General features: G+C 38.2%; 2 long non-coding RNA genes across 3 annotated transcripts; both read left to right on the top strand.

Moving 5' to 3' along the window:
- The first annotated feature begins 1760 nt into the window (after positions 1-1760).
- Positions 1761-6864, top strand: LOC141420604 (uncharacterized). Its single transcript, XR_012445122.1, has 2 exons — positions 1761-4711; positions 6337-6864. It is a non-coding gene; the product is annotated as an uncharacterized lncRNA (long non-coding RNA).
- Positions 6865-15477: 8613 nt separating this feature from the next.
- Positions 15478-24379, top strand: LOC141420603 (uncharacterized). 2 transcript variants are annotated; one of them, XR_012445120.1, is made up of 3 exons: positions 15478-16433; positions 16758-16877; positions 23874-24379. It is a non-coding gene; the product is annotated as an uncharacterized lncRNA (long non-coding RNA). The 2 variants fall into 2 exon arrangements; XR_012445121.1 differs by lacking the exon at positions 23874-24379 and adding an exon at positions 18984-23766.
- Positions 24380-24670: the final 291 nt, after the last annotated feature.

Raw genomic sequence — 24670 nt, 5'->3', positions numbered from 1 at the left:
CTTGATATTCCCTGTCCAAATGATATTAACATTTATCCCAACAAGTGCCCATTTAAACTGTCAACTAATATATATGGCCCTATTCCTGAAGGGACAGTTGGATTGTTGTTTGGCCGAAGTAGTTTATCTATGAAAGGGGTGATTCTACATACTGGAGTAATTGACTCTGACTATAAAGAGGAATTGAAGCTTATGGTCTCTGTCTCTACTCCTTGGTCTTTTAAAAAGGGAGAACACTGCTCAATTGCTGTTGTTGCCTTACATTGGTATTTCTAAATCTTCTAATGTGAGGACGGGGGATGTGGCAGTATAATAAACAGATTAATTATTCAACATTAATACAAGAACAAAATTGACCTTTGTGTACTTTAAAAATTAATGGAAAAACCTTTACTGGGTTGTTAGATTCTGGAGCTGATATTTCTATTATTTCTTCAGACCAATGGCCTCATACTTGGCCCAACAAAGATGTTGATTCTTCTATACAAGGAGTAGGCACTATGACAGCATCACAGTTACAACAAAGTGCACAAAAACTTAAATGTGAAGGTCCTGAAGATTTACAGGCCATTCTTCAACCATATATCACCCAAATTCCTATGAATTTATGGAGCTAACAATGGAATGCTGAAATTTAAGTTCCCACTATGTATTCTGAACAATCCTTACAAATGATGAAAAGAATGAGATATGTTCCTGGGAAAGGTTTAGGGAAAAATTTACAAGAACAATCTGATATCATTACACCAAATATTAAATACAATTGAGAAAGACTGGGTTTTTCTTAGGGGCCATTGAGTTTATAAAGTCTGACCCTATTCCCATTCAATGGAAAACAGATTCTCCTATTTGAACTCCTCAGCGGCCCTGAATAATGAAAAATTACAGGCTTTAAAACAATTAGTTCAAGAGCAATTAGAGCACAAACATATAGAACCTTCCTTTTCTCCTTGGAATTCCCCAGTGTTTGTTATTAAGAAAAAATCAGGAAAATGGAGACTTCTTATAGATTTAAGAAATGTAAATGCATCTGTGGTAACTATAGGAGCTTTACAACCTGGAGTGCCTACTCCTGCATGTATTCCTAAAGAATGGCCTTTGATTGTTTTAGATTTACAAGAGTGCTTTAATACTATATCAATACATCTCAAAAATAGGGAAAGGTTTGCATTTTCCATTTCTAGCTTAAATCAGCAAGAACCTTTACAAAGATATCAATGGACAGTGCTGCCACAGGGTATGCTAATTCCTCCACTATGTGTCAGTATTTTGTAGGAAAAATATTACAACCTATTAGAGTAACATTTCCTGATGCATATATCATCCACTATATGGATGACATTTTAATTTCTCATGCATGTTCTAAACAATTGCATAAAATTTTTGAAACCACACCAAAAACTTTACAAGTAGGAGGATTGGTAACATCTCCTGAAAAATTACAAACTACTACTCATTTTCAATATTTAGGTCATGCAGTTGAGCAACTCCTCAAAAATCTGCCACACAGAGACCCATTAAAAACCCTAAATGATCTTCAAAAGTTACTAGGAGACACTAATTGGCTTAATCCTTCTTTAGGTATACCAAATTATCATTTTTGTTTGTTTGTTTGTTTTTTCCTTTTTCTTTTATTATTCATATGTGCATACAAGGCTTGGTTCATTTCTCCCCCCTGCCCCCACCCCCTCCCTTACCACCCACTCCGCCCCCTCCCTCTCCCCCTCTCAATACCCAGCAGAAACTATTTTGCCCTTATTTCTAATTCTGTTGTAGAGAGAGTATAAGCAATAATAGGAAGGAACAAGGGTTTTTGCTGGTTGAGATAAGGATAGCTATACAGGGAGTTGACTCACATTGATTTCCTGTGTGGGTGTTACCTTCTAGGTTAATTCTTTTTGATCTCACCTTTTCTCTAGTACCTGTTCCCCTTTTCCTATTGGCCTCAGTTGCTTTTAAGGTTTCTGCTTTAGTTTCTCTGCATTAAGGGCAACAAATGCTAGCTAGTTTTTTAGGTGTCTTACCTATCCTCAACTCTTCCTTGTGTGCTCTCACTTTTATCATGTGCTCAAAGTCCAATCCCATTGTTGTGTTTGCCATTGATCTAATGTCCACATATGAGGGAGAACATACAATTTTTGGTCTTTTGGGCCAGGCTAACCTCACTCAGAATGATGTTCTCCAATTCCATCCATTTACCAGCAAATGATAACATTTCGTTCTTCTTCATGGCTGCATAAAATTCCATTGTGTATAGATACCACATTTTCTTAATCCATTCATCAGTGGTGGGGCATCTTGGCTGTTTCCATAACTTGGCTATTGTGAATAGTGCTGCAATAAACATGGGTGTGCAGGTGCCTCTGGAGTAACCTGTGTCACAGTCTTTTGGGTATATCCCCAAGAGTGGTATTGCTGGATCAAATGGTAGATCAATGTCTAGCTTTTTAAGTAGCCTCCAAATTTTTTTCCAGAGTGGTTGTACTAGTCTACATTCCCACCAACAGTGTAAGAGGTTTCCTTTTTCCCCACATCCTTGCCAACACCTGTTGTTGGTGGTGTTGCTGATGATGGCTATTCTAACAGGGGTGAGGTGGAATCTTAGTGTGGTTTTAATTTGCATTTCCTTTATTGCTAGAGATGGTGAGCATTTTTTCATGTGTTTTCTGGCCATTTGAATTTCTTCTTTTGAGAAAGTTCTGTTTAGTTCACTTGCCCTAGGTATACCAAATTATAAACTTACTAATTTGTTTTCTATCTTAGAAGGTGATACTGCTCTGGACAGCCCTCAGACTTTAACACCTGCTGCTGAAAACAAATTACAATTTTTTTGAGTCATGGTTATGGACTGCATTTCTAACAAGATTCGATCCTTTAAAACCTAGTTCCCTGTTAATATTTCCTTCTCCACATTCTTCTACAGGAATTTTAGACCAAGAGAACTCTCCTTTAGAGTGGTTATATTTAAAACAAAAAGAAACTAAAGTGTTAACTTCATATATTGATCTAATATCCTCTTTAATTATACAGGGAAGAACAAGATGCTTACAGATCCTGGGATTTGATCCACAACTCACTATTTTACCTCTTACTAACAAACAGTTTGAAAATCTGTTACCCCTTAATGATAATTTAAGTAATAGTATAAGCAATTATTATGGATATATAGGTAATCATTACTCAGCAAGCAAGTTGTGGGATTTTTAAAAATGAACTCCAGTTATTGTTAACACTATAGTAAAATTAAATCCTATATCTCATGCTTCAGTCTATTATATAGATGGATCATCATCTGGTAAAGGAGGTATGCATGGACCTGATTTACATGAAACTTCAAACTAATTATTCTTCTGCACAACAGGTAGAATTAGCAGTTCTGATTTAGAATTAGCAGTATCTGCAAAAAAATTACAGATAAACCATTAAATATTGGATCAGATTCATCTCATGTAGTAGGACTGTTTCCTGCTATTGAAACTGCTCTTATTTCTACTACTCATAAAGTTATGAAAACATTATTACCCACATTACAACAGCTAATGCAAACCCACACTTATCCCTTATATGTTATTCATATCAGGGTTTATTCTAATCTGCCCAGCCCTCTAGTGTGAGGAAATTATATTGCAGATAAACTTACATGTGTGGTGTTTTCATCTCCTGAAAAAGAACATCAGCATTTACATACTAATGCCAACACATTACATGTGCATTATAAAATTCCTCTTCATACTGCTCATGATATAATCAAATCTTGTCCTGTATGTGCTCCTTTACATCGTAGATCTCACTTGTCTGTTGCTAATCCTTGAGGTGTATGTATAATGAATTAAGGCAAATGGATGTGACTTACATAACCTTTTCTCCACAGCAACCATACTTACATGTTGTTATTGATACTTATTCTAAATTCATTTGGACTGTTCCTCAATGCAATGAAAATGTTCATGCCATCATTGCCTCTCATTTACAATGCTTTGCAGTTATGGGAGTGCCCTCTAAACTTAAAACAGAAAATGGGCCTGCATATACAGGTCGTCGATTTAAACAATTTTGTAAAGAATGGAACGTTGTTCATGTCACTGGCCTCCCTTACAATCCACAAGGACATGCTATCATTGAAAGGGCACATAGAACTTTAAAAACACAATTGTTAAAAAATAGAAAAGGGGAACTCTCTGAGATACCTTAGCATTAACACTTATCACTTTAAATTTTTTAAATTTACTTCAGGGTGATATTTTGACTGCAGCAGATAAACATTTTGGTGAACCTCCCTCTTTGCCAGACATACAAGTCCCAATTTGGTATAAATCTTTTAACTCTTGGTTGCCTGGGATCTTACTTAAAAAGGGCAAAGGTTATGCTTGTGTTTCTACAGATGTCCATGGATTCCCCAAAACATTATGAGTTCCTCTTCAGAGCATCAGGCCAAGGAAAACCAATGAACATGTCCAACAAATTGATGACTGCCCCTCAAAGGGAGACTCCTAAAGATGAACAAATGGAACCAGCTACATACAAGATACATGCTCTTACTTTTAAGAAGAAATGTTCTAATCCATATTATGTGAAAAGTTCTGTCCCTACTTGGGGACAAACTAAAGCATTATCAGTAAAAGGTGAAAACGTCTTGTGATCCACTCAAAGTCCCATCACTCCAGAGAATCTTTTCTTGGCCATGGCTGCTATCCTTACCTGTGCATCTTTGGTAAGTGGACAAGTGTATTGGGCCTTTATACCCCATCCTCCTCTGTTGAGATTAGTGGAATGGTCTGAAAGGGGACCTATTGTTTTTACTAATGATTCTGCCCACCTTCCTCCTCCTTGGAAAAGTACTGGACCAAATCACCCTTCGGAGGGAGGGACTGCTTTGAATATATCCTTAGGATATGAAATTCTGCCTTTGTGCATTGGTCATCCAACTCCTTGTCTTCCTGTAAGCATTCAAACATAGTTTAACATACTGCCTCCTACACAGGAAAGCCATACTGGAATTGGACTATTTGAGACATTGTCCTTAAATTTTACAGAAATTAATAATACTAACATGGGAAAACCCAATCTCCCAATGTGTGAGACTATCTCTTATAAACACTGAAAATATTCTCCTCCTCACTAGAGCAACTGCCTTGCCAGTGCTGGAAAGTTACTTGTATCCCTCATAATTTCTCTTTTATTGATTGGGGCCCTCATGGATGCTTTGTACACAATTGTCCTGAAGATTGGAATAGGACAGCCTGTGATTATATTAACAAAATTGTTTGGCAAAATAGTCCATTACATAGAGAACATCATATGAAAGGACTAATGGCATGGCATGATGGGGGAATGTCATCCCCAAGGCCCTGATTGCTAATAGAAAATATTACTTATCCAGAGCAACCTGAGATCTGGAAATTGGTTGCTGCCTCTGCACCAATGACCTATTGGAAAGGAAACTTTTCTGGAAGCAAATATTCCTGGTCTGACTATGTCTTTGATTATAATGCATCCTTTTATGCATAAGCATGTGTCAGTTTGCCATATGTCTTAGCTCTTGGAACTTTTAGTTTTAATTTTATTCTAAAAATGTTGATTGCTTTGATTGTAAATTATACAACTGTGTTAACAATTCTTTGTTTATTAATTGGTCCTCTCAAGCATTGTTTATATTAAGGGGCAGAAGTGATGTCTGGTTACCTGTAAAGTTAACAAGAAAATGGCAACACTCTCCATTAGAAGGTTTAATGTCTAAAGTAGTGTCTGAATTATTGACACCATCAAAAAGATTTATCAAATGGGTTATTCTTGCTATAGTTGGTCTGATTGCCATTGCTGCTCTGGCTGCTGTGGCAGGAGTAGTGTTACAGACTTCTGTTCAAACACATGAGTTTGTTGCACAATGGCAAAATCAATCACATATGTTATGGACTACCCAATCTAAAATCAATGAAGAGACAGAAAGCAAAATAGGAGACCTACAACAAGCTGTAACATGGCTAGGTAATCAGATAGTTAGCATACAACACCAACTAATGTTTTCTTGTGATTGGAATGTTACTGTGTATTGTGTTACTCCAGCAAAATATAATGCTTCCCGATATAATTGGGAACAAATAAAATACCATTTACAAAATCTTAGAGGTAATATCACCCTAAATGTGAAAGAATTAAAAAGGGACATTTTTAACACATTCAGAAGTAAATTGCCTGGCATTTCTTATGAAGGCTTGGCAAAAGGCATTGCAGATGCTTTACAAGGTATGGATCCTAGGTCTTGGCTTCAAAGCATTATGCATAGTCTATTAGGAGATGGCATTACTTTTATTGTTTGTCTTGTCATTTTTTGTATAGGATACTCCTGTCTCCAACAACAATTAAATTCTTACAAAACTTCTGACGCCATGGTCATGCTGGGATTGCTACATTTAAAAAATAAAAAAGGGGGAATTGTCGGAGCCAGCAGTGGGACCTTGCCTGTGTGAGTTGGTATCTGAGAAAGCTCCAAGGAAGTGAGACAAAAGTCTCAGGACCAGAACTTGTGTGTGTGATTTGGTACCTGGTCTTATGAGAAAACTCCAAAGAACTGAGGCAAAAGTCTCAGAACCAGATGTCCAGAAAAACAACAGTGCTCAAGTTTCCCCAGATGGCTTCATGTCCTTCAGATGTAAATAAGAAGGTTATGCTGACCGTGTGCTTCTCCTGCTTCTTTGTTCCAGTTTTAAAAGAGATATAACAAAGTTAATTTTAACTGTGCTTCCTTGTACTAATGTAACCTTGACATGTAATACTTGGCATGCTTTTTCTGACCAAATGCTCTCTGTGAAAAATGAGTTTATAAAAAGCAGAAGTGATCTTCAATAAAGTGCCTATTGAGCAAGACTCGGTAGTCCCCTCATTTTTTACAACTCTGGCCACCCAGTCCAGCTGATAAACGGCAACACTACCCAACTTTATTAAAAAGTACACTGTATTTAAAAGTGCAGCTACACCCCAACACAATAGTTGGAGACTTCAATATCCCCACTTTCACCAATAGATATGTCATCTAGACAAAAAAAAGTCAATGAAGAAACCTCAAATGAAATGACACTATAGACCAAATGAACTGAACACATATCTTCAGGTTATCTTATTTAGCAGCTGCATGATATACATTCTTTTCAGCAGTCTATGGAACTTTCTCAAAAACACATCATGTCTCAGGACACCAAGCAAGGAAAGTTTGAATAACTACCTGTATCCCTTTAGAACATAATGTAACAAAATGAGAACTTGACAGCAAAGGAAAACTATACATCTTCAGATAAATGGAGATTGAATATCATATTGCTGAATGACCAGTGGGTCAATAAGGAATAAGTGGAAGAGAATTCAAGATGGTGGATTACTGACAGCTCCGAACTCTAGAGCTTTTACAAACCTGAACAGGCATGAAAAATGAGGGCCCTGGAACACATGTCCCAAGTCCCAGAGTCTGTTAGAAGTAGACTTCTGCCTGAACCTAAAACAAGTGAAGCAACAGAATACATGGAGAAATGTTTGCAGGTCTGCACTTCCCGCAAAACCCGAGCTGAGTACCAGAAACTTTCAGCACAAGAAAACATGGAGAAGGTAGGTGCATAAGCAACAAAGGCATCCAGCAGGCAATCTTCTGAGGAAAACTGCTGGGACCTGGTGAATAGAAATAGAACCACACCATGCTGCTGGTCCACAACAAAAGCCCTTTCTGGAGCCAGCTGTGAACTTTCCTGGAGTGCATGTGACACCTCACCTCCTGAGTCATCTATAGAGTATTTCACTCAACAACCAAATAATACACATTCTAATTAGCTGCTCATGGAACTTTCTCCAAAACAGGTCACATTATAGTGTTAGGAAAAATGCCGCTCACAAAGAAAGCTCACAAGAAAAGTCTTGAGAGCAAAATTTAATGGCAGGCTCGAGCAGCCAGGCTGGTTGGGGAAACATGGTGCAGCACAGACTCTGGGCCAGGACTGGCTTTGAAGGGAGAAGTTAAGGAAGTTAGTGCAGGCACAGTAGTCTCTGGTAGGGATGGGGCTGTCTTAGAGCATGGGAATTTCTGTTAAGGGGCGGGGCTGCCATTTTGGCCGATTCACAAAATGGCATTATTATTCTTTCATGTAGGACACAAAACAAGCCTTAACAAATTTAAGAAAACATCCTAATGAAGAAATGGGGACATGAATTAACTGGGGAATTTTCAAAGGAAGAGGTACAAATGGCCAATAAATACACAAAGAAGTGTTCAACTTCCCTGGCTATAAAATAAATGCAAATCAAAACTACCTAAGATTTCTTCTCACCACAGTTTAGAATGGCCATCTTCAAGAGCAAAAACAACCACAAATGCTGATGAGGATGCGGTGAAACAGGAAACTTTAAACTTTAAACAATGTTGGTGGGAATACAAATTAGTATAACCATTATGGAAAGAAATATAGAGATTCCTCAAAAATCTAGAACAACCATATGATCCACTGATACTGCTCCTGGGCATCTACTTTCCTTAGTAAATCAGAACACAATAGAGACACTTGTGCACTGATCTTTATCGCAGCACTGTTCATAATAGCCAACCCAGATGCCCTATATATATATATATATATATATAGAGAGAGAGAGAGAGAGAGAGAGAGAGAGAGAGAGAGAGGGAGAGAGAGAGGGAGAGAGAGTTTTACTCAGCCATAAGGAAGAATAACACCATGTGGTTTGAAGGTAAATGAATGTAATTGGAGCACATCATGTTGAGTGAAAATTATGTTCAGAAAGATGAAGGTCATATATTTTCTCTCTTATATGGAATATATATTAAAGATAAAAATATACACAAAACAAACATGATCATATACAAATATGCAGGACATGTTTGTAATAGTTGAACTACAGTATGGAACTTGGGGACTGAGGGAAAGGGAATGAGGGAAAGAGACTGACAGGGCATCAACAATACAGTAATACATAATATCTGTGAGGGCAGAATATATACCAACACGTATTGAAAGCTGTTGACAAATGGGGGATGGGAGGGAACGAGTAAGGGAGAGTAATGTAAGGGGTTGAACAAACATACAGCAGGGATATATGGAGAAACCCCTTTGACTATTGACTTAGAACTTAATGAAAGATAGGGCTGTAAAATATGTATAGGGTGGGGTGTACTCCTGGGAGGAGGTAGGGTGAATGAAGATTAAAGTAAGGGTATGGTTGATGAACTTCATATACTTACATGAAGTAGAACAATGAAACCTCTTGAAAATTGCTTTAAGTGGGGCTGAAAGGGGTTCAGGGGGGAGAGATAGTGAGTGTGATCTAACCAATGTACAATATAAGCCTATTTGGAATTGTCACAATGAATCCCCCCTGTACAATGAATATATCCTAATTTTAAAAGAAAAGAAATATGGGGGAATATTTAAAAGTTCCTAGAATCTAATGAAATGGAAACACAACCTATTAGAAACTATGGGATACAGCAAAGGCAGTGCTAAGAGTATAATCAATAGTTATGAGTTCCAATATCAAAAAACCAAAAAAACACAGATCTCAATAAATAGCCTAATGCTGTATGTCAAGCTTATAGAAAAACATGAACAAATCAAACCACAAATTAGAGGATGGAAAAAATAATAAAACTTTGGACAAAAATTAATGAAATAAAGACCAACACCTATAGAAAGACTCAATGAAAAGTTGGTCTTTCAAAAAGATAAGTAAGATTGTAAACTCTTAGCCAATCTGACTAGAAGGAGGAGGGGAAAACCCAAGTTAATAAAATTAGAGATGAAAAAAGACATATCACAATGAATGCCAATAAAATATAGACCACCACGAGAGAATACTTTGAAAACATATTTGAACAAACTGGGTAATCTAGGAGAAATTGATAAATTTCTAGATGCAAAATTTAACCAAAAGAACAAAAACCAAAAAACAGTAAGATTGAAAAGTAATAGTTTCCAAACAAAGAAAAGTCCTGGACCTGATGGATTCACAGCCTAATTCTGTTAGACCTTTAAAGAATAAGTAATACCAATACTACAAAACTTTTTTCTATGAAAGAAAGGGAAGGAATGCTATCAAAACCATTCTATAAAGTCAGTGTTACACTTATTTCAAAGCAGGACAAAGACACCACCAAAAAGAGAATTATAGAGCAATCATTTTAATGAACATACATGCAAAAATTCTCAATAAAATACTTGCAAACCAAATTCAACAACAGATCAAAAAGACCATATACACCATGATCAAATTAGCTTCATTCCAGGGATGCAAGGATGGTTCAACACACATAAATCAATAAATGTAATAGAACATATAAACAGAATCAAAGGTAAAAATTATACAATCATCTTAATTGATACAGAAATAGCCTTTGACAAAATTCAACATCCTTTTATGATTAAGGCTCTGAGGAAACTAGAAATAGAAGAAATGTAACTCAGCATAGTAAAGGCTATACACGACAAGCCTATATCCAACATCACAATAAATGGGGAAAACCAGAAATCATTTTCTTTAAAGTTGGGTATCTACTCTCCCTACTCTTATTTAATATAGTACTGGAATTCTTAGCCAGAGCAATACAGGAAGAGATTGAAAGCCTTCTGTATTCATGGATTGACAGAATTAATATTTTGAAAATGGCTATACCACCCAAAACAATCTACAGATTCAATGCAATGCCCATCAAAATACCAATGTAGGGTTGGGATGTAGCTCAGTGGCAGAGTGCTTGCCTGCCATAGGTTCGATCCCAGCACCAAAAAAGAAAAGATTAAAAAAAAAATACCGATGTAATTCTTCACAGAAATAGAAAATCAATACAAAAATTCACATGAAAGCACACACACAAAAAAAACCCCAAACAGCAAAAGTAATCCTGACCAAAAAGAGCAATGTTGGAGGTATCACTATGCTAGACTTTATACTACAGAGACATAGTAACAAAAGCATAATGTTAATGGCACATAAGCAGACATGAAAAGCAATGGAACAGAATCAAAGATCCAAAAATAAAACCACACAGCTACAGCCATCTGATCTTTAACAAAGGAGCCAAAAACATCTGCTGGAGAAGACAGTTTTTTCAAAAATGGTGCTGTGAAAATTGGGTGTTCACATGTAAGAAGACTGAAACTAGGTCCCTGTCTCTTACTCTGTACTAATATCAATTCAAAATGGATCAAAGTCCTTAATATAAGACCTGAAACTTTGAAACTACTCCAGGAAAAACTCTGGAAGATATAGGCCTAGATAATTATTTTCTTAATAGTACTCCAATTTTTCAGGAAATAAGAGCAAGAACCAACAAATGGGACAACAAAAAATTTAAAAGTTCCTGCACATCAAAAGAAACAATTACCACAATGAAGGGATAACTCATAGAACGGGAGAAAATCTTCACCAGCTATTTATCAGATAAAGTATTAATATCCAGAATATACAAAGAGCTTTAAAGACTAAACGGCAAGTAAATAAATATTCCAATTAATAAGTGGGTAAATAAATTGAACAGATAGTTCTCACAAGAAGAAAAACAAACTGCTAATAAATATATGAAGAAATGGCCAACATTCTTAGCCATAAAGGATATGTACCTTAAAACCATACTAAAATTCTCTCTCCCCAGTCAGATTGCCACTCAAGAAAACAACAAATGCTGGGGAGGATAAGGGGAAAAAGTAAACTGTTGCAATCCCTACAGAAATCAGTGAGGAGGTTCCTCAAAAAATTAAAAATAGGTTTACATTTACATTTCAAACAATGTAAATCAATACACAAGAGAGAGCCTGGTGCCTGTGACTCATGCCTTTAATCTTAGCTACTCAGGAGATCAGGAGGATCACAGTCAGAAGCCAGTGGGAAATAGTTTGTGGGACCTATCTCAAAAAAACCCCATTTCAAAAAAGGGCTGGTGGAGTGGCTCATGGTGTAGGCCCTGAGTTCAAACCCCAGTATCTATCTATCTATTTATCTATCTATCTATCTATCTATCTATCTATCTATCTATCTATCTATCTATCTATCTCAAGAGTGTGAAGGGTTTCTGATACCATAAAATTTGAAAAACAATGACATAATACAATAATAGTGGCAAAAATTGTTATTTTCCAAACTTACATTAAGTTTATGTTGTTTCAAGTGAGAAATTACCACCCCCCTCTCTTTTTTAACAACAAAGGTGGTTGTAAATTGACAAGTAAAAATTTTTATTATTGCCAGGCGCCAGTGGCTCAGGTCTATAATCCTAGCTACTGAGAGGCAGTGATCATAAGGATCAAGGTTCGAGGCCAACTGGCAAATAGTTCATGAGACTCCATCTTCAAAATAACCAGAGCAAAATGGATTCTTTTTAAGTGGTAGTGCACCTGCTTTGCAAGTGTAAAGCCCTGAGCTCAAATCTCATTCCCACCAAAAAATATTTATTCACAGTTCCCAGCATGCTGTTTTGAAATAGGTATACATTTTTGAGAGTCCAAATCAAGCTAATTATTTGTGCACCAGTGAGGTTCTGTCTTCTGCTGGGGTCACTCCTTGGTAAAGGGCATTGCATACTTTTTTCCATCACTTGGGAAAAAAATAAATGAACTAAATACTGCAGGCCTCTTAGATTCTTCTATGCTGAGCTGAAAGAATATAGGTGATTCAGGGGCAATAAGAGCACAGTCTGTGAGTGTATAGTGTGGACCTTGGCTACTCTGGCTTAGAAGGGCATGCTAGAGGGGAGGGAGTGCAGGGCCCTCAACTGCCGGAACTGTGCGAGGCAAGCTGGGAAGGTTTGCCTCTCCAAGCTGTGACCAGGGGCATCAATCTGGTCATTAGGGCTGTGTGTGCTATGCAATAATTTTCAGGATATTAATGCTAAAGGACCAGTTTGATAACTCAAAGTGGTCTCTCCAGTTGAAGACTGGTGAGTAACTTGTTTCATTTTGCTGTTTCTTTAAGCAAAAGGCAGTTGCTCTATAGCAGTTACTGTAACTGAACTTGGATACATTCTCAATTGCCTCAGATGCAATCAGGCAGTCTCTGACTACTCCTGGTTCATTCCAGGTTCTTGCCTTGGAAATCCTGTGATATGGGTGTTGAGAGGATAAAATCAGTGTCCTATATCCAAAAGGGACAGAAATATGTAATTTACCTACTGCTTAAAAACTATTGTGGTAGCTTGAACGTAACTATTTGTGGTTACCAATACAATCTATGTGTGTATAAAATTCACCATTCAAAATAAACCTTTAACATTTTGTTATATTTTCTTTCATGATTTTCTCTATACTTTTAAAAAAAGAAATCATTGGAGATAAAATAAAGCAAACATTTACCTTTAACCATTATCTCCGGGGTCATTCCTGCTGCCACTGATACCTGCAACCACAATTTCAATGTGTTATTCATGATTTTAGTCCTTTTTTAGATATAAAACTCTATTTGCATGTTTTGGCTGGCCTCAAACTTGCGATCTTCCTGCCTCTACCTCCCCAGTGTTGGGATTTTAGATGTGAGCCACCATGCTCAGCCATAGATATGGCTTTTTAAAGCTTACATAAATGATTTTATATAGTAGATATAGCTATCTTTTCCTACCACTTTGTTTTTTAAAATCAACATTATCACACTCTATTGATAGAGTCACTCTTTTTAATGTCTTTATAATATTTCATTATTTGATCATTGTGGGTTTTATTTAGTTGTTCTTTTTTCTTTGGCAGTTTTGGGGATTGAATTTCAGGCCTTTCACTTGTTAGGCAAGCACTCTACACTTGAGCTATCCCTTCATTCCTTTTGGCTTTTTAAGTTTGTTTTCAGATAAAGTCATTGCTACCTTTACCCACAGTTGGCTTTGAGCCTTGGTCCTCCTGTCTCCACCTCCCAAATAGTCTCCACCTCCCAAATAGTTGGGATTAAAGTTGTTACCACCATGCCCAGCAACTGTTCGTCTCTTCTCTTGACAGATGTTTATGATTTCCCATTTCTTCACTGTTACAGTGTTAAAATACAAATATTTGTTCATCTCTCCTCTTTTTCCCTTATCAACATCACCAATTTTATTGCTTTCTTGACCTAAGAAGAGTTAAATCATAAAAACGAATGGAAGTCAAACAGTATCATCTTTAATTCTCTCAACTATTTTGCCTATATAATAAAATCTTCCAAAATTCTGCTGTGAGCTATTTGTAGAAACAAATACAATGAAGCTCCCTTTTGTGGTGAGGATGGCATTTAGCATCCATGTACCCTAATTATTGTGTGGATTTCTCAGGTTTGTGGGAGACCCTATTACTTACAAAAGCTTTAGAATACTGTGTGTGCCCTCATTGAGCAGCTGGTGTGACAAGTTAAGGAGAACAGAAACAAAGAGACATGGTCCTCATTCAAGATACCATAGTCTGTCCTGGCACACAGTTTCAAATGAACAATTTAAATCAGGAGAGCCTCAGGTGGTTCCAACCAGGGGTCAGTTAACAGTGTTTGAAAGGTAAAGCTATTTACACAAAGTTTAGGATTTAGCTACAGAAATAATGATGTATTGTTAATGGTGGCATTGCAATAGAGTGGAAATTTCATATGGTAAACCAGAGTGTAAATCCCCAGGTACAGACAACCATGCTGTGAAGGTCAGAGGGTCGATGAAGCAGTTTGAATTTGATTATCTGTCTCACCTAAGACTTTGTTAATGTGAAAATAATAGTGTATGTTCTCTTTGTCTTCTCAAATGAACAGCTTATTTGCCTTTCAAAAACACATACAAAGTATCTTGGTATTTTCCATTTCTATTTTATGCATAAACCTGTGGGTTCCTCAAACAATGTGATTGATAACTTTGTCTGTATTAATTTATTAATGTTGGTGTGAATAGGGAGCAGTGGCCTGAGGCCAGTTACTCTAACAGTCTCGATCCTGCAACAGGAGGGAAATGAGTTCCTCTTGCTGCCTCCTGGGTAGTAGGCCTCCTGTGTAGATGGCCTCTGGTTGCTCAGAACAGCTGAAGGAGTTGCCAGTGAGAAGCTGCAGAGCTCTGGGAAGCAGGAGACCCCACGTACAGATTCAGTTGAGGTGGAACTCCAGTTGTAAGGGCTCATTTTCTGGACAGTTTGGTTTCTTGGCATTCATGGAGTTGTTGGAGTCAGATTAAATATATAAATGTCAGGTTTAGAGACAGACTCACTGAGGTATGTTCCTGGAAATCCCTGTGCAGACACTCCCGATACCATTTCCAGCAGGAAGGGTCTGCTGACTCTAAACTTACGCAGATGTCCATGCTGGGAAGCCAGGACAAGTTCTCCCTAAATGCTTATCACCTAGCAGCCATCCCCAGGAAAGCAGCCTGGACTTGGAAAGGCTGTGTCTGGACTCTCCAGAATTACTAGGGACTCAGGGGGCGGTACTGAGTCATTAGCCAATCAAAGGAGCTATACGAGCTGTCCAATCAGGAGGGTCGAGAGGAGAGTACTGGGAACTCCAACACTCGCGGGATGTGAGTCTGTTCCTCCGAGGCTGCTGTGACCCACGCTGGGGTAAACTGAGGGAGGACCTGAATCTGCTTAGGTGCCAGAAATGCGCGTGTGGGGCCTAGGCTCGCTAGACAAGGAGGGGCTGCTGCGGTGGTGCCTGGACCTCCCGCGTCCTTGCAGGCAGCGTTTGCCAGCTCAGTCCGTGGTCGTCTGGCCGGCCAGTGGGTTGGAGCTTGGCTGACATTCAGGACCCTGGCGGTTCTGTGCTGTCCATCCTAGGCCCTGTGACTGCAGCCCGTTTCTGGGCGCATGGTGTGGTGGCAGCGAGGGTGTTGAAGACATTCCCGATTCCCGTGCGTGGGCGCGGCTGTGGCGCTGAGTCCCCTCTCAGTTCTCCCAGGGCGGACTTCTTTGCTCTGATTTTTTTTTTTTTTTGACTTAGACTCTCAGTGTTAACGTCGAAGTGAAAACTGCATAAGTTAAACATCAAAGACTTTATTTAGGACTGTTATCATAGGAGACAGCATGTGGACTTAATCCTGCTGAAAGAAAGGACAAGCTTCTAACTCAGGTGGGGATGAGGCATTGTAGGCCACCTGCTCTTGCTAACCAGCTTCACCCAGAAGAGGACTAAACTCCTACCTTCATGGCAAGAGGTAGTTTCCTATATGGACTGGCAGATGGAGCCCTATCGTTGATGGTGTCATTTCAAAGTGATGCCCCAAAGCCGGAGAAAAACATACCCTGGATCTTAAAGCTGACAAAAGTCTTTTAAAAGAGATTTATATACATTTCAAAGGGAGTAGAAGAAGAATTTATAGCTATAAGTTTTCTGAAGTAATTGTTTGTACCTTAGTGATTAGAAGCACCTGTGTAAAGTTTTGGCAAGCTGGGGAGAACATTAAGGCGGCCTTGACTAGGGGTCTCCTCTCTGACAAGGGAGAGATAGCTCTTCAGTCAAGACACTCCCAGGTGATCTCTTGTTCCTCTCCCCCTTTCCTGTTTTCTTTCTCTTTTTTGTTCTCCTCTGTGTGAGCTTTTGAGTCCTATCACCTCAGCCCCTAACTGGATTGGGGAGGAGATAGGGGAGTGGAAGCTGGCAGAGAGCCTTCTGGTCCCTCCAGTGTACCCTGTCCCCATTTCCTGCCCAGACTGACAGCTCCCTGGGGTGTGGGTTGGGCAGGAGAAGAGGTGGTGGCCAGAAGAGCAGCCTGCCCCAGGGCACCTGCACAGCTGAGGTGGGAGCCGCCTGCCTTTGCATTTTTATGTAATGTCCTTCTACTTTTCCTTGGGCAGTCAGAAGGTGCAAGAAAGGATGGTCTGGCCCCAGTCTCCCAAAAGCTCAGACACGCCAGATGTCCGATCCATTCACATCAACGACCCTCTTAAGAACATTTTCTGTACAAACACCATCAGGTAAGAAGAGTATAGCTACCTGGGAAGAGAGGGAGGAGGAAGAAGATGTGATTCTTTCCTCAAAATGCAATATGAAATGGAGTGGTTCTATGCTTTGGGCTACAGTAGTTCTTCTCACCCTGGAGGAACCTTAAATTCCTTTGTTCAATATGGAGATGAGGATTTACTTCCAACTCACCTTTAAGGTCCCACACTCTGAATGACTTTGGCTCTTACTTAATCCTGCTCACAGTCATTGCCATGCCAACTGATAACACTCTTTAGCAGCATTTTAAAATATGAGACAAAGTGTTTTCAGAGGAACCCTCACAGATCTTTGAGCTCTCACTGACATCTTGTAGTGAGCATTAGCCTTCAAAAGGAAATTACTTTTTGTGTGCATTGTTACAGTCTTTTTTTTTTTTTAAACAGGCACCAACACAAGGGTGTGGATATACTAGCTAGTCTAAGCTTTTTGATTATGAATTCACATATAGCTTAAAAATGTGTCATTGTGATTAGCACAAAGAAAAGGGAGATATCTGTGGAGGTCCAAAATGAAGGCACAGCAGTCATCCAAAGAGGTAGGGGACACTAAGGTGAATGGTTGCTCAGGGGACCCTGCCTAGCCCTGGTGACCTAGAGTTTTAGTTGTAACTCTCAGTTGTGGGAAAGGAGTGAAGCCCAGAATAGAATTGGAGGCTCCATCCTGTAAAATCAGCACATTGGAGGGATGCATCCTAAGTGAAGAAAGTGTAGAAATTAAAAACCTATCTTGCAAAGGAGATGATAAGAAAACCTTGGCTTTCTTAAACTTGGCTCTGGGTTTAGTAAAAAAATATTTTAAGAATTATTAACACACACTGATTACCTTCTCATGGTTTTCCTAAACTGATACCTGTGAAATCCAGAAAAAGTCAAGCTTAAAATATACTTTTAAATAGTGTGATATTGCTAGTATACCCAGTTCAGTTTTGTATCTGTTTCTTTTGCATATGTGGCAAGGCAGAACATCATGGTGGCAGCACATGACATCACCTCATGGCCAGGATGTGAAGGAGGGAGAGGACAAAGAAGAGATTGGGGTTCTAGGGCACATCTCCAATATGCAGATGACCTCTTAAAATTTCCACCACTTCCTAGTAGCTTCATTGGTGCTAACACATGGGCTTTTTGAGTCACTTATCCAAATCATAGCAGGGGCTTCTCTTGATGACACTCAGTTTCCCCAATTAAGCTTGTTTATTCTACATGTCAGTACCTAGCCCATCTGTTCTATAGTATAGCCCTATCCTCTTCTCCCATTTTTATGGGATGATTTGGAATTTATGTCATTTGATTATAGTCTTTATGATTTTTAATCCAGATACTTGTTAAATGGGTCTGATTAATTAGAAAAAAGAAACACACAAAGGGATTTTATCTATGACAAGTCCTAGACCTTGGGGTACAAGTGGATTTAAGATATCTTTTAATGATAAAACACCCATTAGAGAGGGAAAGGAGAACTGGTGATGCTTGCTACTCCTTAAAGCTATGAGATAGCTTTATTAGGAGTTTTGTCATAAGCATTATTGGCCATTACAAAATGTGGAATAAGTCTTGCTTACCACCTTATCTAATGTTTACTGATTATTCTCATGTATACTGATTATTCTTTGTATTCTGTCTGAATGTAGGCACCAGAAAGACAGGGATGTTTGTGTTTTCCTTGATTTACTCAAGGACCTAAAATAGTGCCTGGTACACAGTAGCTCCACATATGTGTAGAGTGAATAAATGAACCAATTGTATCAATCATAGTGAAATGAAAGATGGCACTCTTCTTAATCTTTCCCTATTGATGTTTTTAGACAGCATGCCACTCTGTTTAATCCTTGGTTCTCCATGTGTATTTCATAGCACTTAGTTCCTAAAATAGGGAAAACACTTCCTTTATTCTGAGATCATTTTCAAGTAACAGTGAGTATTCTCAGAAAAGGAAAAATATTTTTATTAAAAGATTAGTGTCTAACAAACATTGCATTTTAATTCACTTTTAATTAGTGGTCAGTTTTCCATGTTTTCCATGAATGCTTTAGAGTTCAGAATATCAGCTGACTGTGGTATTTTTCTTTTTACCTGTAGTACCGCAAAGTACAGCATGTGGTCATTCCTTCCTCGATATTTGTACCTTCAGTTTAGCAAAGCTGCCAATGCTTTCTTCCTATTCATTACTATATTGCAGGTAATATTTTTGAATATTGTACTAGACTAAGATTCTTAAATAGTCTAAGTAAACACTTGTGAAAGCTCATTTGACTAAGATGAGAGTTTGATGTAGATAATAAATTTAAGTACTGTAACAAGAGAAGTATCACAAAATTTAAGTGTTCATTAAGACACTGAAACTATATTTTGAATGATAAAAATATGTGGATGTACAAGGAATGAATTGGCCCACATCCTAATTGAGTTTTTTTGGGTAATTGGGATTTTTTGATTTTTTTATTGTTAATACATTATAGTTGTATGGGGGTACATGGTGATATTTACATAAGTGCTTGGAATATATCTTAATTACATTCACCCCTTCCTTCTTTCTCCTTTATGCTACCTTTTCCCCCTTTTTAGAGTGCAGCCAGTAGTACACTTATCACAAAACCAGACAAAGACACAACAGAAAAAAGAGAATTATAGGCCAATCTCTTTAATGAGCTTACATGCAAAAATTCTCAATAAAATACTGGCAAATTGAATATTAACAAGACCTTACACCATGATCCAGGTTGGTTTTATCCCAGGGATTCAGGGATGGTTCACCATATGCAATTCATTAAATGTAATACAGCATATAAGTAGAAGCAAGGACAAAAATCACATAATCATTTCAATAAATGCAGAAAGAGCTTTAAACAAAATTCAACATTCTTTCTTGATAAAGGCTCTGATGAAACTAGGAATAGAAGAAATATACCTCAATATAATAAAGGCTACATATGACAAGCCTAAAGCCAGCATCAAACTAAATGGGGAAAAACTGAAACCATTTTCTCTGTTATGCTCTCTACTCTTACTCAATATAGTTTTGGAATTCCTAGCCAGAGCAATAAGACAGGAAGAAGAAATAAAAGGAATTCAAGTAGGAAAGGAAGATGTCAAACTACCCCTATTTGTAGGTGACATGATCTTATACCCCCCCCCCCAAAAAAAAAACCAACCCAAAACTCCTGATTGAGATTTTTTTTGATAGTACTGGATTTTGAACTCAGGGCCTCACACTTGGTAGGCCACTACACCAGCCCTGTTTTCTGTTGGTATTTTCAAGATAGGGTCTTACAAACTATTTGCCCAGGGCTGGCTTTGAACTGCCATCATCCTGATTAGCTTGAATTACAGGTGGGAGTCACTGGCACCCAGCTGTACTATATGTATTTTAACTGGTTTTATTTTTCCCAGAAAACTAAATTTCTTGAAAGTAGAAATGGTGGCTTAGAAACTGCTAATATTTGGGATAAGAATCCAATAAACTTGTTGAATCAACCTCAAACAGAAGAGTTGGATTCATTTAACGTTTTGCAAAAGCCACATATTGTGTCAAAACTGTGCATAGAATTAAAAATTCAAAGATGAATAGACGTGGTATCTGCCCTTGGTGAGCCAAGTCTAATTCATAAGTGCTATAAGAGTACAGGATGATTCTCTTCTGGGAGTGAGAGGTTCAGCAAAAGCTATTGAAAAGAGGTGGCATTTGAGGCAAATGTTAGAGGAGGAGGAACTTGACAGTAAGCCTAGGACCAAGGAAGGTTTTTGGATGCAGAGACAGCAAAACACATGGAAACTGAAAATATTGGTTGCCTTTCTGGAGGGGAATCAGCTTTGCATTACTACAGTGAGATACCTAAGGCAACTAACTATAAAAAGTAAAGGCTTATTTGTCTCACAGTTTAGAGGGCCAAAGTTCAGAATTGCATCAGCCCTATTGTGATACATTATCAGAGTGAGCAGTTGTACTTTGAACTAGAGCAGAGAGAGAGAGAGAGAGAGAGGATGGCAGGGTCCCATAGTTCCTTCAAAGTCAAGTCCCCAATGACTCAAGGACCTCCCACTAAGCTCAGCCTCTTAAAGGGCCACAGCACTTCCCAATACTGCCACTCTGGGAACCAAGCCTTTACATATAGGGGATTTTGGGGTGGGGGTCATTAGCCAAACCATAGCAATCAGGATTGAAGCAGACACAGAGAAGGGCAGAATTTTCACTGTGAGCTCTTTTATATATTTTGAGTTGTAGAGCATGAAAATGTATTCCTTATTCAATAGTAAAATACAAGCTGGGAGTGATGGCACATGACTGTATTCCTATCTATGCAGGAGGTAGAAATCAGGAGGATTATAGTTTGAGGCTAGCACAGGTGAAAAATTGGTGAGATCCCCATTTCCAACCAATCAAGTTGGTGTGGTGGGGCATGCCTGTCATCTTAGGTGTAAATAGGTTTGTGGTCTAGGTTGTCCACTTAAAAAATAAAGCGAAAAAGGCAAAGGGTATGGCTCAAGGGGTAGAGCCAAGTATGAGGCCATCAGTTTAAAAATGTGTATTGAAAGTATTAAATATTTCTTGAATATATGGGATATTCTGTAAATAGTAGAAAAGATGGTGAGGTGTTAGCAATGGCCAGGTTATCAAGATGGTATTTTACTGTGTTCTGAAGCTTGGTCTTCACCTTAGAGATAATGAGAACACAGTGACAGGGGTGAGCTGCTGGGTGAAGTGGACGGCTCTGGTTAGCCTTAGTGTGAAAAGACAGGGAGTGGTCTTGGGCAAAAAGTTCAGCTTGGAAAAGTGGAGATTCAGGAGATAGCAAAGCGCAGAGTTAACTGATACCCCCAAGAACCCCCAGATTTCCTCCTTTTCTTTCTCTCTTGCTGAGCCTCCTTTTAAAGGTGCTACAAGAAATTTCAGAAGCTTCAATATAGACACTATTTGTTGCATTTTGCAAGGAAATGATAAGCAAGCAGGAAATAATAAGGCAATAGAGGAAGCCCACATGGGCTCAAGTTTAGAAATACATGACTAAGATCTTGTCTAAATCTAGAAAGGTTATACTCCACACCAAACCTGCATACATCAGAAAACCACCACTGCCTCAGGCTGGGCATGGCCTTTCATATCTATAATGCCAACTATTCAAGAGGCAGAGACAGGAGGATTGAAGTTGGAGGTCAGCCTTGGGAAAAATTAGTAAGACATTATCTCAAGAATAAGCCAGGCATGGTGGTACACACCTGTAATGCCACCTACTTGGGAAGCAGAGGTAGGAGGATCATGGTCCAAGGCTAATCCCTGCAAAATCTTGAAGCCCTATCTGAAAATTAAAGTATTAAGGGGCAGGGCTTTGAACACTTACCTAGCAAGCATAAGGCCTTGAGTTCAAACCCCAGAACTGCCAAAAAATAAAAAAAGAGAACCACCATAGCCTGTTTTTATCCTGTTACTTCTCATAACTTGCATAGTAGGGTAGTCTTAGAGTACAATCCAATATCATTCTTCTGAGACTCCAATATTTTCTCTTCTGCCTTGAAAAGAAACAAGGTTCAGGGAAGGTAACTGACCGTCAAAATGGAACTGTTTTGAAAAGATACTACTTTACCCTTATGTTTTGAACTATTTCTTTGGAAATGAAATAAAAACATCCTGTGAAGAAGGTAAAATAATGACCAAGGGGTTGAAGAATTGTCCTGGTGACTTTTCCATAGATAGTATCACACTCAAGAGGTGGTTTGGTATGCTAAGTTTTCTTCCTTCCTGTTTTTACTTAACATATATATTGTCTTTGTGTCTTTGGCTATGGGCCTAGTAGTGTGACTTTGAATGTAAGCAAAACATAACAAAAACTTACCATCAAATTAATAGTGCAACTCTGATTATTTTGCAGCAAATTCCAGATGTGTCTCCAACAGGGAAATATACAACTCTCTTGCCTTTGATGATTATTCTTATAATTTCAGGCATCAAAGAGGTTGTAGAAGATTATGTAAGTTTGCTGTTGCATAGTGTAATGTTCTTAAAACTACTACCTTGCTATTAAGGTAGTCAGGCAGTTGGTTAGTACTGATATAATTCCTTTAAGCCTATAGTTGATGTGAAGAGTGAATATTCTGAGGTTTATATCTTTGAGAGACTAACAGGAATTTTAGCTATCACAAGAACTATGATAGTATTGTTAAGACATAATCCAACCATCAATGAAAGTCTTAAATGGCTAAAAGGGATGGATACATGAACTGTGTGTTATCTTTATTTCTCCTTTAATCTTGTCATAATACTAGGAGATACTTAATATTGTTTTCTACTTGCTCCAATCTCACCTGCTATGACTGGGATCACTCTAACAGTCTCTTCCTCTGCAACTTGTAATCCTAATTCTTGTTATCCAAAATTGCCTCTGTCTGATTCCTGCTATCCTGTAGACATGTCCTCAGTAAAATCTATGCAGTTGTTACAATTTTGGTTGGTTTACTATTTGTAACATCGGCAAAAGAATTGTTCAAACTTAATCAGAAGCCTTAGATTAAGTTGGGGGGAAAATCCAGAATTGCCAATTATGTGTTTAACAAAATGCAGTTACTGTAAGTAATAAATAATGTGCTTACATGTCAAATACTACTTAACATGTACAGGCTACACTGTTTCTCTCTCTCTCTCTCTCTCTCTCTTTCTTTCTTTCTCTCTCTGTATTTCTACTCATTTGTGTTGAGATACAGATACATTTGACCCAACAAGACTGTATCAGTAACAGAGTTGTGATGTTAACCATGGAAAGCCGGCACAAAAATCCACACAGTGCTCTATTGCCTCCCATGGTTGGCATCTCAGGGAGTCACGTAAGGGTCAGATGAAATTGTGCTCAACTTCAGTCAAAGAGGATTTTATAATTAGGTTGTTTGCCTCTGTTATTTCTTAAACCTACTCTGTCTTCTACTATGGATTGAATTACTCATTTAAACTTTTTGTTGTAACATCTTTTTTCCCCATAATAGAAACGACGTATGGCAGACCAATTAGTGAATACAAAGAATGCAATTGGTAAGTATGATGGTTAATTTTTCAGGTCAACTTAACTGGGTTATCATGTGTTCAGGTATTTGGCCAAACATTATTCTAGGTGTTTCCCTGAGGGTATTTTTGGATGAGATTAATGTTTAAATGGATAAACCAAATAAAGAATATCGCCCTTTATAATCTGAGTGAGTTTCATTCAATCAATTGAAGTCCTGAATAGAATAATGGTTAACTAGCTCCTGAGTGAGAGATAATTTCTTCTGCCTAATTGTGTTAAACAAGGGTATTGGATTTTTCCTGCTTTTATATTGAAACTAATGCTCTCCCTGGTCTCAAGCTTCCTGGCCTTTGGACTGAAGTTACACTGTGGGCTCTCCTGAGTCTTCAGTTTGCCAATTTATTCTGAAGATCATGACACCTCTAATTGCAGGGGCTAATTTCTCATAATCTCCTTCTCTCTCTCTCTCTCTCTCTCTCTCTCTCTCTCTCTCTCTCTGTCTCTCTCATCAGTTTGTTGACTCTATGAATATGGAAACTATAGATATGGAGGTATGGCTGCACATATATGTACATATTTAATATATATGAAATATATTATTTGTTGTGTTTTTCTGGAAAACAGACTAATATGTAGTTTGGTGTCAAGAGTGGCCGTAGAGGAACAGAATTTGAGGATAGGTTTTCCGAATTGTTTTTGGGGTTTCTGGAATTGGCCCTCTAATCTTACTAGATTTAATGACACTAATATCTATGTTTCTAATAGTAAAGAGAGTAT

Source organism: Castor canadensis, unplaced genomic scaffold, assembly GCF_047511655.1.
Source record: "Castor canadensis unplaced genomic scaffold, mCasCan1.hap1v2 HAP1_SCAFFOLD_1394, whole genome shotgun sequence".
Classification (NCBI taxonomy): Eukaryota; Metazoa; Chordata; class Mammalia; order Rodentia; family Castoridae; genus Castor; species Castor canadensis.
This window is presented reverse-complemented; position numbering and strand designations above follow the sequence as displayed.